Source organism: Silene latifolia, chromosome X, assembly GCF_048544455.1.
Source record: "Silene latifolia isolate original U9 population chromosome X, ASM4854445v1, whole genome shotgun sequence".
Taxonomy (NCBI): domain Eukaryota; kingdom Viridiplantae; phylum Streptophyta; class Magnoliopsida; order Caryophyllales; family Caryophyllaceae; genus Silene; species Silene latifolia.
In genome coordinates this window covers 173,821,900-173,837,865 of record NC_133537.1, presented here as the reverse complement: position 1 = coordinate 173,837,865, position 15,966 = coordinate 173,821,900, and the positions used below count along the sequence as shown (strand labels likewise).

General features: G+C 37.6%; 1 non-coding gene across 1 annotated transcript; it reads left to right on the top strand.

Annotated features, from left to right (window-relative positions):
• Positions 1 to 15,537: 15,537 nt before the first annotated feature.
• LOC141625730 (small nucleolar RNA R71) lies at positions 15,538 to 15,644 on the top strand. Its single transcript, XR_012535495.1, has one exon. It is a non-coding gene; the product is annotated as a small nucleolar RNA R71 (small nucleolar RNA).
• The last annotated feature ends 322 nt before the right edge of the window (positions 15,645 to 15,966 follow it).

The following is a 15,966-nucleotide window of genomic DNA, read 5'->3' as shown; positions in this document are numbered from 1 at the left end:
TACCTTGAATCCTTCATGAATGTCAATAGGAAGTCCGACAATGACTACAACATTCTTCACTTGTTGATTAAAAGATGGTTGGACATTGAAAATGGGAAGGATGGCGCAACCTTTATCGTGAATGGAGGCTTGATAACTAAGTTGGCAAAGCACTTTAACCCCAACTTCCACAAAGACAAGACTTATAAGCTGGTTAAAGGAAGAAATCTCCTTGTTATCCAATCATTGATCCACAAATTTCATTGGGTAAAATATGATAATTCCACCCAAGGTTATGAATGGATCGTCAAGGATGCCGACTCAACCTTCTTGCCGAGTAATATTTGCCGCATTTCCGTTCACCGGAACAACTACCTTCTCCCCGTCTCAACAAAAGCCAAGAGCATCATCAAAGAGCAACAAATTCCAAGAAAAGAAACCTCCTCCCTAGTGGTATCTCCTTACCCATTTGCCTACAGAGAGTTCACAATAAGTGAGCCTAGTGTTGTGATGGGCAATGACTAAATGGTGCAATTCTTGAAACATATCCATAAAGAGGCTTACAATGATCGGGTGAACGCTTATTACGCCCAATATCCGCCACTTTACCACCTTGCTAGGCAAGGACTCCTTGATCCCACGAGTCCTTTGCCGGATTAGGCTTATAGGAAAGTGTTATTTCCTCAAGCTTCTAGAGATGAAGAAGGAGATGCTCGAGAGACTAGGGGGATTGAGGAGTTGGTTGATAATGAAGAAGGGGAGGGTAGTATGTCTAGCCATGATGATGATGATGAAGAGAAAAGTTCAATATCAAATGAGGAAGAAGATGATGGTGAAACCTTCGGCTCCATGGAGGTGAGTGATGATGATGATATGATCGAGGATTGATGGTTGAACAAAGCATGAAAGAGGACACACAAGTGCGGGGTTGATGGCCTATGCTAGCATGTCAACCTATTCCATTGTGAGTCTCTTACCTCTCCTTTTGCTTTTTGTTTTAATCTATTGATTACATTGATAACATAACTTGTACAATTTATATAACATTTAGTTTAGAGCATCTAGAGAGTCGTTTTGGGTTCTTTGGTAGTTATGAGTTTTTGAGTCCTAGCATCATTCAAAGGACTCACACCTCGGCAACATTGAGGTGTCTATCTTTTTGCTCCCACTACAAAGAATCCACACTGACAAATTTTATTCATGCATTGCATTTCATGCCTTATGAATGAACTTCCCTCTTTTTGCACTAGTAATAGTGTTTAGTCCGATTTGGAGAAGTTCACTCATAAGGAACCCGAGTTAATTCAAATTAGCTCTCCGAACAATAGAAAGCATGCATCATATAGTTTAGCTTAGTTTGCATCATTTGCATATACTTGCGACTTGTAAATATTTCACATGTAGTTTGTATTTAGTGTAGAATCATGCATCATATAATATCATTCATTTGCATAATTCTCTATTGTTTTGTCCACTGGGGACAATGTCCATTCTAAGTGTTGAGATGGGGAATTCTAACACTTATTTAAAAAGAATTGATAAAAATTTGAAAACTTTTCAAAAATCCAAAAACATGTTCTTTCTTTTGTAGTATAGAGTTGTATATATAGTATATATTTGTTGGTTTATTATTCACTATTATAACATTGGACTGACTACGCCACATTCGAGGCATGAGGAATATGAAGACCGCATGGTATGATCTTTCCAAATCTTCTTTTTCCTCTTATATGTTAATGACAATGTGGCTTCTTTTTGTTTGATGCGGTACAAACCAGTGTGTTGTTAGGAGTTTGCATTTAGATTATGTGGCATATTAGTTGATAGTAGCATATGCATTAGGTTGTATATATGATAGTTGCATCATGGCATGTAGTTGCATAATAGGAAAATTTTTGTGAAAATGTCTAGTTGGGAAGCTTGACAAGTGTATATAATGCCCTTCTAGATAATTTTTCTCCTTGAGACTTTGTTTTCTAGAATACCCTCAAGACACCCTAGGATGTGTCATACTAGTATCTTTTGACCCATGGACCAAGGCCTAGTTAAGAGTACCTTGTGGTGTGATAACTCCTTGTCTACCGTTTATTTCAAGATGACCTTTGAAGCCATGCAACAGTTCTTTAATTTCTATCATCATGTTTTGAGAAAAAAAGGGAATGGGCACAAAATCTCCAATTTGAGTTCAAGTACCGAAGTGAAAGTCAAAAACATTGCATCAATGAAAAGAAGAGTAAAAATAGACTCATATGGTTCAATAAAAATACCTTTGCTACAAAATGGGGCTACTTTGAAAATGTTCAAAACGAATGCAAAAATGAAAAGAATTGCCAAGTATCAAATTGTCAAACATAAAAAATGGCAAGAAATACCCTTCTATGACAGATGCCACAAGAAATTGGGGGCAAAAAAAATCAAAAGCAAACTACAATTGTGAAACTCAAAGCATATTGATCTCTTTTATCCATTGATGATCCTTTTTTTGTTACATGGTGGAGAGGGAACGACCCTTCTTTTTAACTAGGCAAGAGGGGGAATTCCGCGATCCTACAGCGCTTCTAACACCATAGGGATTCTACTCTTGAGAAAAGCATTTAGAAATTATAGACAAAGGTACCTTAATTTGACACAACTTGGAGGTGATTTGTTGGTATCCTTTTAGACTTAGTAACTTGGAGAAATAATATCAACAATTGAATGTGTACCCTTAGATTGCTTCCCCTTTAGATGATTTCCGCCACTTAGATGAGGAAAATGACTAATCTTTTTTTAGATGCGTCCCTTACTTGATCTTGTGTGCTTAGTTGTGAGGATGCATCGTCATTTTGGCAAGCCCCACCTTGCTTTGCAAGAAGGCATCTTACCTCATAGGTATCTTGTTGTGAGTTGAAGGGGCGGAGTAAGAACCGCTAATTGTCTCACATCAGCTAGTAGTATTAATAAGGGTCATAGTTTTAGTCACCTCTTTACTCGGGACGAGCAAAGGTTCGGTTTGGGGATATTTGATGTGACTCATATTTGCACACTTTTAGTCCCCGAACTAGCCACGTTCCTATGCTTCCTTGCATGTATTAGGGTCGTTTCTTATCTTCAGCTTCCCACTTTGCATATTCTTTGAGGTTTTGTGTCATTGGTAGGAGAGGAATGCAATCCTTTCATTTATAGAGCAATTTGGAGCTAAATGGATCGCATCTAACGACCAAGCATCAAAGAGGAGACTGATACTAAAGGCCTAAATAGATAGAACAAGTGGAATGGGCAATGATGAAGACCCCCACGACCCCTCAATGATCCCCACGGATCATGAGGCAGTCAAGAGAAGAGAAACCACGCTGCCTAATGATCCGGCCGTCCCTACAGCTGCCCGAGCGTCCTGAAGCTCAGACCGGGCGTCCCGAGACTCAGACCGGGCATCCCGAGGTTCAATCCGAGCACCCCACAAGCAGGACAGGCGACTCCCTATAGGAAGATCGTGAGGCTCCTTGAGGATTTGCAAGGCGTTAATCTTATTCTTAGGGACTTAATCATCATTTAAGCCCTTAGTAACCCTAATACTTGTACTTAGTATAAATACCCCATTGTGTTAGGGGATTAATCGTCAAGTTAATTTACCAATTCCTAATCTAATTTAGTAGAGCTTATTAGTTGTAATCACACAATACAATATTAATCAAATCTTAATCTCTCTTTAATCATTCAAGGGTTCTTAGATTTAGTTGGGTAAATTGAAGACTATTTGGAGTTTATTGAAGAATTGACAACTCTTCATCATTCATCAAGTTTTCTTCTATTATTCTTTGCTTATTAATTGGATCATCCTTAAATTGGTATAATTCCTTTTACCCTTTGATTAGTTGTTTTAAATTGCTTTACTCATTCATCATGTTTAACCTTGTTAGTATGATTAACACCCCTATTAGTATGTTTACCATGACCATGAGTGAGTAGTCTCTTAGCTAGGGTTAATGGGGGATTAATCATGGGGGTAGATCTATATTTAATTTAATATGTTTTCATAAGATTGCTTGCTTGTTGTAGTTTTAACTTATGCACATGTTATGATTTATGAATTGCTTGATTGGCAACCTCGCATAAATCTCTTATCCATTCAACAAGACTTGTAAGATATAAACTAACTCAAGGCTTGTTAAACCATGCATATAATTGAATAGGAAGAAACTAAGTCGACTTGTAGGTGTTGTAAAGTCTTGACCGACTAGGCTCCGGGACCCAAATCTTCCTAGGAATTGTAAGACATAAGCTAACTCGATTCCACTACAACAATAATTTGCTTTCATCTATGTAAACATGTTTGTATGATCTTCACCATGATTCCCCTTATAAACCCATGACACCCTAGTGCCTTAATCAATTGTTTACAAACCCTATTTGTTTACTTGCTGTGTTTTGCTTTCATTTGTTTATATTTCATTGTTAAGTAGTTCAGTTTGCAACCCTCAATCTCAACCCAATTCTTGACACCCTAAGACACAACTCTCTACAACCGATAAATCAATACAATACTCGTCCCTTAGAATCCGACCTTTACTTACCACTCTACTAAGTGTAGTGAGTTGAGATTATAAATATTGTTTTGATTAGTTAGCTTAGACGACAAAGTTTTCAACCGAATTACCGTTCAAATTTCAGATATTATAAAATTTTCTATAAATTTGGTTATTATTAGGTTAAGTTATCATGGGATAAAATTACAAAAGTAACCTTATCATATAAGTGATAAAACGTCTTAAATTCGGTTACTATGGACTAAAGTTAAAAACGTAACCAAAACGTAACTATCTTTAATTTTCATTTCCATAAAAAAAATATACGCCTAAAGAATATTAAAGGACACAATGTCATTTCCTATACATATTAATTTAAAAACAACTTCCTAAACAAAAATTTATTAATTAAAAAACAACTCGTGGCAATTCAAACGACACTTGTTGTTTGATTATCTCATTACCTCACTATAAATACACATTCACTAAATGCAAACCCTAGTTTCTCAACTAACCCTTTCCCCTTTATTTCTATTTTCCTTCTTCATCTCTTCAAACCCTAAGATCTAAACAACCCTAAATCTGTAAACTCCAAACTTCCTTCAAAAAAAGTATTGGAACATTCGTTTAACAATGATACAGATCGAGTACAACAATTACTACATACGCCGCTTAGAAGAAATCAAGATGAAGAACAACGACTTCCTTGATAAGGTTCGGGAAATGGGCATTAGTCATGACGTCTTGTCGGAGACGGAGCAGTTGCAGTTGCATGCAGATTCTGCATATGCTTTACGAGACCTCGAAATAGCAAAGGAGGAGAGGATCATTCTCATGGAAGAGAGTGCCTCGCTTCAAACTGTTATTGTTAATTATTTTTCAAAGTAATTTAGTATGTATGTATGATGTACCCAAATCCAGAATTTTTTCGCTTTGGGTATTCATATCGGTTTATAAATTTTTAATTTGTATAATAAATAAATTATATAAAATGTGGACTTCTAGTATTTTCCATTTATGTCGGTTTAATTTTATTCAATTTCCCTCGGTTTTAATTATAAATAAATTATTTTGGTATAATTAATTAAAAAATTCAAATTGATTTGACAAAACACAACACATAAAGAATAATGAAATGAACAATTTACATTGATTTGACATAACAAAACCCATAAAGAGTAATAAAAATGAAGAATTGAATTTGATTTGACTAAACACAACCATGAAATGAATAGTGTTGTTGTTGTAAGAAAAACCGGCGGCATGCATAAGCATAAGTGTGAAACATATTTGACTTCCAAATCACATCAAGTCACAACTTAAAAAAAAACAAAAAAAAAAAAAAATCTTTTGTAACCCTATAACTCCTTCTCCCCATTATAAAAGGCAAAAGACATTTTCCATTCATCTAAAAATTAACCATCACAACACAAACCCTAATCGATTCTTTTCCATAATCCTCCATTGTCAATCAAACCCTAATTGATTATTTTCCATACTCCTCCATTCTCAATCAAGGTATTTATGCTTTTATCTTGAATTATTTTTTGAGTTTTTTTTTGTCACAATCTATTTTATTGAATAAATCCCAAACCGTAACCGATTTTATTCATTATCTATTTAATTGATTGTGTGGTTGTTGATTCATAATTTAATTAACTTGTATGATTTTCAGATGGATAGACTGTAACACCCGCGCTTTTCATCATGCTTTAAATACTTTTTATTTAAATAATTATAATTTAAAACTTATTTTTATAAAATATCGTCGTACTCGTATAACGGTAATAATAATAAAGATAATGATAATAATATTTTCCTTCTTGAGTTATAGTAGGCTTGAGACGTAATTTCTAGTAGAAATCGACTCATTTAGAGTTGTTGGGCCTAATATGCTTTATAGGCCTTTTTCCTTGTCTTTTCTCTTCACAAAACCCTCACATAAACCCCACAACTTCATCTCCTTCACTCATTATTTCTGAAATTTTGCAACAAAAACACCACCATTGTTACTCCATCTCCACTTAACCCTAAAATCCTCATATCTCACTCAATTCTTCGCCAATCTCGTCCATTCTCGTGCCATTCTCCTCCCCATCTCGTTCTCCTTCTTTCTAAGTAAGAAAGATGTCAACATTCCTCATATTTAGAAATTCTCATCTTATGAGGATGTGAATTATTTACTTAACTCTTTCATTTTTGTATTTAGTGGTAGATTTAGACAACCCGGAAGAGGATAGTTAAATTATTGACGACTCCTTAGAAGATTGAAGTGCAAAAAGGTAATGGTGATGGGTTACTCGACATTTATGTTAAAACTGCGTGAGTTATGTGTTAGTAGACTCATATGAATGTTAAAATTGGTATCTTTCATGACCTATGGCAATTTGGTGTTGAGTAAAGTGCTAGTATAACAATTCTCACATGTTAAATGAGTAATTTTATATTTTGTTATATTATAGTGGTGCATATGGTTGTATTAATGAAATTGCCACATAATTGCATGAATGAATCTTGCTTTAATGTTCATAATTGACACCATATGTAAATTACATCTTAAATGTGGCGATTTTTCCAAGTATTTATCATATTGGGAGAGTATAAGACGGTTGTAGTTAAGAGGCAAGTAAAGGTCGGATCCCAACGGATGGGTATTGATGTAAGATTTTCAATTGCAAATGGCCGTGTCTTAGGGTGTCACAATTTGGGTTGAGATAGGAGATCAACTAAACTAATCAATAAGATAAAAGTAAAGTAATGAAAACAAGCAATATGATTAAGAAGGGTGTAAACAATTGAATAATGGCACTAAGGTGTCATGAGTTCATAAGGGATTCATGGGAATTGATCATACAAACATGTTCTCTATTATATAGCAAGCACTTATTGTTGTGATGGGATCGAGTTGGTGTATAAGCTTACAATCCTTATGAAGGTTTGGGTCCCGGAGCCGAATCGATTAGATTGCACAACACCTACAAGTCGACTTAATCCTTCCTATTCAACTATATGCATGGTCTAATGAGGCTCGAGTTGGTTTATATGATTACAAGCCTCATTGAAAAGATAGGTGATGGGTAAAAAATGCAAGGATTCATAGGCTCGCATTTCATCAAATATAACATGTGCATAAGTTGAAATCATAACAAGCTAGCAATTTAATTATGAAAACATATTAGATTAAGCATGAATCATTCCCCTTGTTGATTTTCCCTAATTCCCCATTAACCCTAGCTAAGGAAACTACTCACTCATGATCAAGTTTAACATGTTAATAAGATTGTCAATCATACTTACAAGGCAAAACATGATGAATAAATGAAAGTGATTAACAATAATTAAGCAAGGTTAAGAGAAAATTATAGTTATGAAGATGATTCCAAATAATAGAGCAAAGAATAATAGAAGTACTTGATGATTGATGGAAGGTTGTCAATCCTCCAAATAAACCCAAATAATCTGCTAATTACCCAAAATAAAGGACGAACAATTGAGAAATTAAGGAAACATTAAGATGTAATTAATATTGAGATTTGTATTACAAGTAAATTAAGACAAATTTTGAGAGAATTACAAAGTGATTAAGGATGGATTAAGATTGCTTAAGAGTGCATTATAATTGATGCTAATCTAGGTAGTACAAAGGGGTATTTATATTAAAGATTAGGTACAAAGATTAGGGTTACAAAGGGCTTAAATGACTATTAAGACCTTAAGAAAAGTTGAGGAAATGCTCCTCCGGAAGGAAATGAGCAGATTCCCGTGCTAGTCTTGCCGCGATCTGCCCGTCCTGTGCTGTGGCACGGGCTCTCTGACTTAGGATCCGCTCGGATCCAGGGAGGGACGCTCGGCTCCAGCTACTGCATCCCGCTCGTCTTAGGCACAAGACGCCCGGATCTTGGTGTTGTGAGATGCCCATATCGTGCCCGATCCGCTCGGATTCCTAGGCAGATAGCTTCTCTTCTTTTTCCTCCTTAACAATCCGCAAGGATCATTTCGGGGATGCAAGGATCCTTTCATCATTGCCCATTTCACGTTATTATCAACTTAGGCCTCTAGTATTGTCTTCTCTTTGATGCTTGGTCATTAGATGCGATCAATTTAGCTCTATTCCGCCTCATAAATTCAAGGTTAGCACTCCCTTCCTACCAAGGTGACAAAACCTCAAAGAATATTAAAAATGGGAAGCTAAAGATTGTAAATGACCCAATTATATGCTATAAAGCATAGGAACGAGGTTAATTCGGGGACTAAATATGCTCAAATATGAGTCACATCAAACATCTCCAAACCGAACCTTTGCTCGTCCCGAGTAAAGAGGTGACTACAACTACGACCTTTATTTAAACTAACCTACTAATATAACCGATATGAGACAATTAGCGGGTCTCACTCCGCCCCTTCAACTCACAACAAGACAACCATGAGGTAGGATGCCTTCTTGCAAGGCAAGGTGGGGCTTGCCAAAATGGCAACACAACCAAGCATTAAGCACACAAAAGGAAGTAATGGATGCATCTACAAAAATAAATAGCCACTTTCCTCATCTAAGTGGCCGAAATTATCTACAAGGAAAGCAATCTAAGGGTAGACTTTCCATCATAGATACGGTTTCTTCAAACTACTAAGCCTAGAAGGATACTAATAAATCACCTCCAAGTTGTGTCAAGCTAGGGTACCTTTGTCCTCAATCATTAAATGCTTTCGTCAAGAGTAGACTCCCTATGGTGTTTGAAACACTGGAGGATCGCGGAATTCCCCTTATTGCCTAGACAAGAAGAAGGGTCATCCCCTCTCTACCATGCACAAAAGTGGATTCGATGGATAAAGGGATCAATATGTTTTGAGTTTCATATGGGAGTTTGCTTTTGTTGTTGTTTTTCCCCCCAATTTCTTGTGGCTTTTGACATTTCAGAACATTTTTCTTTTTGCCATTTGTTTTGATGTTTGGCATTTCAATACTTGACAACTTTCAACTTTTTGCATTTTCTTTTGAACATTTTCAAAGCCACCCCATTTGTAGCGAGGGTGCTTATATTTGAAGCATAGGAGTTTTTATTTTTGCACTCCTCTTTTTTTTATGCAAATTGCAAACTTTTTGTTTTATTTTTCATTTCAATGCTTGAACTCAAATTTTGATAATTTTCGTGCCCATTCCCTTTTTTGTTGACAAAATGTGGTAGAATGTTGAAGATGGTTGCATGGTTTCAAGGGTCACCTTGGAATAAATGCTAGCCAAGGAGTTATCACACCACAAGGTACTCTTGACTAGACCTTAATCCATGGGTCAAAGGATACTAGCAAGACACATCGTAGGGTGTTTTACAAGTATTCTAATGAGCAAAGTCTTAAGAAGAAAAAGTATCTACAAGGGCCTTATATACACTTGTCAAGTTTCCCAAATAGATGTTTTCACAAAATTTTCCTAAAATGCAACTATATGCCATGATGCGACTAACATTTATACAACCTAATGCATATGCTTCTACCAACTAGTATGCTATATAAGCTAAATGAAACTCCTACAATCACATTGGTGTAAACCGCATCAATCAAAATAAAGCCACATAGTCATTAACATAGTGAGGAAAAAGGTGATTGGAAAGATCATACCATGCGGTCTTCATAATCCTCATGTCTCAGATGTGGCGTAGTCGATCAATGTGATAGAAGGACAAACAAACACAATATATACAGAATATACAATTCTATACTATAAAGGAATAAACATGTTTTTGGTTTTTCAATTTTTCAAATCTTTATGGTTTTTTGTGTTTATGAAATAAAAAGACATGTTTTTGTATTTTTATCATTTTTTTGATTTAAAAATCACGTTAGAATTTCCCATCCCCACAATAGTATGGACATTGTCCTCAATGGCCAAAACGATAGGAAATTATGCAAGCTAAATGAGAATGCATGATTTCTATACTAAATGAATCTATATGACATATACACAAGTGATGCATTCTAAACTATACTATATGATGCATGCATTTATTGGTTGGATAGCTAATTTAGATTAACTCCCAATGATTGTGCTTGAACTTCCCCAAACCAAGTAAGACACTATTTCTAGTGTAAAAATGAGGGAGTTCATGCACAAGTATGCAATGCATGAAACTAGTTTGTCATTTTCGATTTTCAAAAGTGGGAACAATATAAGACACCTCAATGAGACCGAGGTGGGAGTCCTCTAAGTGTTGCTAGAACTCAAAACCAATGATCAAGATTAGAAATTAGAAACAAGAGATATCAAGAAAGCTAAGAGGAGGTGTAGGAAACTCACAATGAATTGTGGCATCCTCCAAAAGCTTGTCAATCCTCAATTGTCGCTCATGGCGACATCTTGATCACTATCATAATCTTCCTCATCAACTTCCTCATCATCGTCGTCATCATCTACCTCCATGGACCCGGAGGCTTCACCATCATCTTCATCACTTGAGCTTTTCACTTCTTCCTCTTCTTCCTCATGGAAAGAGTAGCTACCTTCCCCGCTCTCAACAACAATCTCCTTCCCCTTAGCAACTTCACTATCCATGGTGGCATCTCTAGGAGCACTCGGAAAGAATACTTCCTTATCCACCCAACTAGGCAAAGGACATGATGGATGAAGGAGTCATTGCCTAGCTAAGTGTAGGAGGGGTGGATATTGAGCCCGGTAAGCATTAACCCGGTCTTCATGTGCTTCCTTATGCATATGTTGCATCAATTGGGTCAAGTAGTCGTTGCCTACCATGACATTAGTGCCAATTGGCGTGAATTCATGGTAGGCAAAAGGATAAGGTGAAGTCACAATAGAGGAGGAGGAGGTGGGCTTGGCATTGGATCCCCTATGTTGTTTCATAATTATCTCGGCTTCATCGGAGACGGGAAGAAGGTAGTTTGGACTTCGGACATTGAGACGGCATAACTTGTTGTCAAGATTATCATTCTTGACCCAATGAAACTTGTTGATCATAGTGGCCATATTAAGAAGGTTGCCTTTTTTAACCGGTGTGTATGTGTTGTCTTTGTTGAAATCTGGGTTAAAGTGTTTGGCTAACCATGTTACTAATCCTCCATTCACAATAAAAGCCACTCTAACTTTACCATGGTCAATTGTAAGCCACCGTTCAAGTAAGAGTTGAAGTATGTTGTATTCATTGGTGAACTTTTTGTTGACATTCATGGTGGATTCAAGGTAGATAAAGTCGAGTTCGGTAAAATAATTAGTGCCTTTCCTTGCAATTAAAGTGTTGCCCACAACCTTATGCCATACTCTTATGCCCGGATGGTGGACATAAAGAACATGACACTGATGTAAGGATTCAAATTTCCTCCCGGTGATTGCTTTCCAAAGTGGTGCGGGTCATATTTCGAAGGCTTCTTCACATAAGGAAAATGGTCTTTAAGACCAAACACCTTGCTAAACTCTTCCAAAGACATTTTTCTATCCTTGTTTTCTAGGCGGAATGCCACATTTTTCCGAATCTCTATCTTGGTGACTTTCAAAGAGCTTATAAACTCCATGGTAAGGGAGGGGTAAGTCAATTCTTGCATGTCAAAGAGTGTTTTCAACTTCATAGACTCGAAAAAATTCTTGCTCCTCTCAAGAACACCCAATTTGTCTAAAGCATCTTGACATATATATTTGGTAGGCAAAATAGTCTTTCTAGCAAGGGATACAAATGCTTTTCTATGAGAATCGCTTATGAAAGTTACCTCTGGATAATCTTACAATTGTTCAATGACCGGAGTAGGAGTAGCTTCCACTATAGGAGTAGCAACTTCTTGAATCTTCACCCTTGCTTGATGCACTACCATGGCCTTTGAGTTTAAAAGACCTTGTTGCCTTTTGGAAAGATTTGATGTTGTGGGTGCCTTTTTTCCACCTTTGTTCTTGCCATGTTCTCCTTGTCAAAGTTGTATCAACAAACCAAGCTTGAATGCTTCTAGTCTCCTCAAGCTCCAACTAACCCCTAATCGATTTTGGGATTTTCGAAATTGCTTTGAAACCCTAGAAAATCGATTCAATTTTTGAGGATTTTGATGTTTGGTTGGTGTTTTGTTGATGAAGGGATTAAGGGTTTTGAGGGAGAAAGGGTGTGTGTTTCTATTTTGAAAGAAAGAAATGAATTGGGGATGAGGAGATTTTAATTTCGTGTCATAGCCAAATAGCAGTGGGAGACGGGCGTCTTGGGCTGGGGACGCTCGGATCCTCAGTCAGTAAGCTCAATAATTTCCAACCCATGCTAAGACGCGCGGATTCTTCAGGAGACGCGTGGATTTTGCAGGAGACGCTCGTCTTCACCAGGGGATGCTCAGATTTTTAAACAGCAAGGAACTTAAACATTTGAAGCAGCCAGGACGCGCAGATTTCTCCTGAGACGAGCGTCTTCTGGACTGGGACGGGCGTCTTCTATGTAGTCTGCTCAGATTTTAAAACAGACCAAAATTTTCAATCTTCAGCTCTCCCAAGAAGAGCGTCTTAGAGCCAGGACGCTCAGATCATGCCCAAGACGAGCAGGTTCCCTCTAGGACGCTCGGATCATCTCCTGTACCCACGAGTTTAGTTCCACCCATGGGGATCTTCATTTCCCGTGTCATTCTTTCTTCATTCCTTTGTTCATCATTGTGGGTGCACTATAAAGGCCCGGATAGCGTAGGCAATTGTTATCCCCACACTAGATCAAACACTACACATCAAAAGACATTAAAGTACCTCCCTCACTTTCTCTCATGATAAAAATCTTGATCAAAGTATGAAATTGTAAATCTAAAATTGACAAAAATTCAATACAAGAAATGAAATGCAAGTTAAGGGTTAGAATATTTACAAATGGTGGTTTAGGGAGGACTCCACCAAACTCTCATTCTTGAGTGAGGTGTCAAGGGGGCATAGCCAAGGTATTGTTGATGTTGCTCAACACCTTGTAGAATTAGTCGAAGGCTTGTTCATTCTCATTATAAAGATCTTCGATAGAACTTTGCACATTATGTTCTTCAGGGTGGTGACTCGAGTCAAGATCACCAAACCTTTGGTCTAAGGTCATAGCGTTGTCGATGTAGGGATTGACTAATCCTTCGAATTTGTCATCCTATAGACCACATACTTCACAAGCTTGCTCCCCAATGATGTCATGAGTTGATGAAAACAACTCCTTTTTCTTGTTGTCAAGGCCAATGTAGCCTTCTTCCTTACTTGTCATGATTGGTGGTGAGCTATTCAAGCTCTCTTTGTTGTTGAAATTTCCTTGCTCTCCGGATAGAGCATCTTGAGGATTATCCATTTTCTTCTTCCATATGGGTGGTGATTCTTTACCCATAGCTTGTTCTTTTCATTGAGATGCCAACATCTTCCTATCACTTTCTCGGCTATAATGATCGACCATGAAATATGGCTCATGTAGTCGGGGAGCTCTCATTGTCTTGTCAAGATTAAAAGTGATTTGTCTCATACCCCCACTTCAAGTGTAAGCTCTCCATGTTTCACATCAATTACCGCTTCCGCAGTGTGCCAGAAAGGTCTTCCTAAAATGATAGGAATGTTGGAATCCTCCTCCATGTCAACAATGACAGTCTACCGGGATGAAGAATTTGCCAATTCTCACGGGCACATCCTCCCATACCCCTAAAGGTATCTTTGTTGATCGATCCGCCATTTGAAGCGTAATGTTGGTGCATTTGAGCTCTCCCATTCCTAGCCTCTTACATACCGAATATGGCATGACACTCACACTTGCTCCAAGGTTACATAATGCTTTATTGATTGTAGTGTCGCCAATGGTGCATGGAATAGAGAAGCTTCCCGGATCTTTGAGTTTTGGAGGTGAACTTCCTTGAAGAATAGCACTACTCACTTTAGTGAATGAAATAGTCTCTAGCTTCTGGATGGATATCTTCTTGGTAAGAAAATCTTTCATGTACTTTGCATAGGCCGGAACATGATTTATCAATTTCGTGAATGGGATTGAGACTTCTAAGTTCTTCACAATCTCCATGAACTTTCCAAGTTGTTCATCAAACTTAGGCTTAGCTTGACGACTTGGGAATGGAAGTCTAATCACAATGGGCTCTTTTTCCTTAGCCTTCTCTTCATTCTTCTTCTTTAAAACTTCTTGGATGGTGGGTTCTTCTTCCTTAGTATTCTCCACAACTCTTTTCTTGTCACTAGCATCCATAATATCTCAATCAATTGGCTTCTTTGGCCCTTCATACCTTGTACCACTCCTCAAATGGATGACACTCACCGACTCATGTCTTGGTGGATTACTTTGAGTTTGTAATTGCCCCTTTTTGTCTTTGAGAGCTAGAAGATGCTAATTGAGACATTTAGGTTTCCAACATCTTGGTCTGGGCTAGGATGTTGTTGATGGTGATGTCTTTGGCTTGGCTATCTTTTTGCATTTGGAGGACCGCTTTTTGAACATCAAACCCTTGGTCACTGGATTGATTGTAAGAGGGTTGATTTTGATAACCTTGTCTTTGGTTGTAAGAGGGTCTTTGAGCTTGATTTCTCATTGGAGGTGGGGTGTATGTTGGTGTAGGGTTTTGAACATTTTGGCTTTTGTATGAAAGATTGGGATGGAATTTGGTATTATCATTGTAATAGTTGGAATAAGGGGTACCACTCTTGTATGCTTGGAAAGCATTCACTTGTTCTCTTGTTCCCTTACATTCACCTTGGTCATGTCGCAAAGTTCCACAACTCTCACATACTCCACTTGGAATTGAGGATGATGCCACCATAGCATTAATATGTTGTTTGGGGGATTTGGAAGCTTCATCAAGCTTTGCCATGGCCTTCTCCAACTTCAAATTGATGGTGTCAATATGAGCACTTAATTGAGCACCCAATTGTGTGATGGAATCTACCTCATGCTTTCCTCCTCTAGTGGCCGTTCGAGGCTTACTATATTATGAAATATGAACCGCCATCTCTTCAATTTTGGCCCATGTTTAATTGTTATCAACTTCGGTAAACATCCCATTGGATCCCATGTTGAGGATGTTGCGGGAGTCTTCATATAGACCATTCCAAAATTGTTGCACAAGGAACCACTTGATAAGTCCATGGTGTGGACAAGAACGACAAGTGTCCTTATATCTCTCCCATGCTTCATATAATTATTTCTCATCCCTTTGTTTGAACCTGGTGATTTGGGCTCTCAACATGTTAGTCTTCTCCGGAGGATAGAATTTCATGTAGAAAGCAAGTGCCAACTTCTTCCATGAATCAATACCAAGGGTGGCCTTGTCTAGGCTCTTTAACCATTGCTTTGCGGTACCAATCAAAGAAAAAGGAAATAATACCCATCGGATTTGGTCTTGAGTGACTCCATTTGAGAAATCGCATCACAATAGTCACAAAAAGTCTCCATATGTGAATGAGGATCTTCACTAGGCATCCCCCCAAATTGACTTCTCTCAACTAGTTGTATGAATGCAGATTTGGCAATGAAATTACCTGTTGAATGTCGTGGTGTAGGGGTATCAT